This window comes from Penaeus monodon, chromosome 15 (assembly GCF_015228065.2).
Source record: "Penaeus monodon isolate SGIC_2016 chromosome 15, NSTDA_Pmon_1, whole genome shotgun sequence".
NCBI lineage: Eukaryota > Metazoa > Arthropoda > Malacostraca > Decapoda > Penaeidae > Penaeus > Penaeus monodon.
The window spans coordinates 38,121,855-38,123,589 of NC_051400.1; the positions used below are offsets into that span (position 1 = coordinate 38,121,855).

Sequence of the window (1,735 nt, forward strand, 5' to 3'; positions counted from 1 at the left end):
AGTGTTGTTAGTCTTCATTTCTACGAGTTTTTGAAGCTGCTAAGATCTATGGAAAGTTTACGTGATTATTATTGTTTATTAGTTATATGTTAGCTAACAGACGGTTGCGTGTTCAATGGGGTGCATTTTGACTTTGCACAAAGTACGCGGTGTCAGAGCTAATTAACTACTGCTAAAGCTTCTACTACGTTACCAGACAAGTGCTACACTATATATGACCCGTGATTTATACTAATGTTGATTAGTTTAATCGTTGATTCCAAACCAAAAGCAGTTTATGGTGTTTATTTGTTTTTTAAACTATTCGCATCCACGCCAAAATAAATGTCTTTAGTTATTATAATATTATTATTGCATCCCACACTTTAGTCTCACCCACGCCATAACGGTTGTCATTCTATTGTATCACATCCACGTTAAAATATTTTTATTTTCATTTCGCTGTTGCCTCTTTCGTTTCGTTTTGATGTCGCATCCACGCCCACACTCGGCGCACCTCAGACACTTACTTTATGACCCTGGAGGCGCGGCGAAGATCCCGTGCTGGCTCCTGCAGGCGAAGTACCGCGTACCGTTGACCGAGCCGTCGTTGGTACCCCTTGACAGGTCGAGCTCCACGCCCACCCAGAATCCCGAGGCGAAGTGTACCGCGCCCGTGTACCTCACCACGCCCCGTCACCCGCGCGCTGGGACGAGCCGTTTACCCACGCCCATGTCCACGTACACTCGGCCCGCCCACCACGATCTTACGGGTGGTGTTGCGAATGTCTGCGGGTGGAGAGGAGGGAGGGAGGCCGTGTCGTTAGGTGGTTTAACAATACGTTTTAATCGAAGTATCGAAATTTAGTACTCATTATAAGGATGGAAAAAGGACCTCAAAAGCCAGCAGGCGCACCTTGAGCAACCCGCGAGGCCACCCTGGAGACGTCGACGCGGCCGTGGTTGACGCGTCCGGGGGCAGCGAGGCGGAGCGGCGGCTGGGGTGCGCCCCCCCGCCCACCCTCGGCGAGCGCTGCTGGCGGTGCGCGACGGAGGGGGAGCGGCCCTGGCGTCCGCCGCCGCTCACGTTGGGGATCTTCGTCAGGCGGTTCACGGGTACGAAACTCCTGCGGGAGGAGGAAGGCGTGAGATTGGGTTTTTAGTGCAGGATATGCAAAGGTGGCGGCGTTTATTCAGTGTTTACAAGGATCAGGAAGTTTGACAAATTTTTTTTTTCATAAAACTATGAAAGGAAGAAAACACGGAATCACAAATGTGAAAAATCTTACCATAATTGTTAGCACACCGGAAGTACATGACGCCCTTGACAGTGCCATTGTGGCGGCCGGACTGAGTCTCCAGTTCGACTCCCGCCCACAGACCCGTCGCGAACTCTGTAGCGCCAACGAACCTAAAACAAGAAGTAAGTCCTATTATTCAATCCACATTGTACCCACTCTACCCTTAGTTTTTGAACACGTTAATAATTCAGCATCCCAAAGCAAAACCTCTGAATACATCAAAACTTAAACTAGCGTTCAGTATCCAAAAATAAAAAATAACAAAACGTAAAAGAAATAATACGTTCATCTTTCATTCACACAGCCAAATGCTTATAGAAGACACTAGGCGCCTAGCTCCTGTGAATCCACCGCGTTTGTTTACCTCAGCGTCCCGGTCTTCACGCCGCTCACAAGGACTCGATCGCCGAGCTTCAGTCCCATGGCCTTGAGCACAGCCCTTCCCGAAGACCCCT

General features: G+C 49.3%; 1 pseudogene; it reads right to left on the reverse strand.

Annotated features, from left to right (window-relative positions):
• The window catches only part of LOC119582356, an 11,823-nt pseudogene that overhangs the window by 2,109 nt on the left and 7,979 nt on the right, over positions 1-1,735 (reverse strand).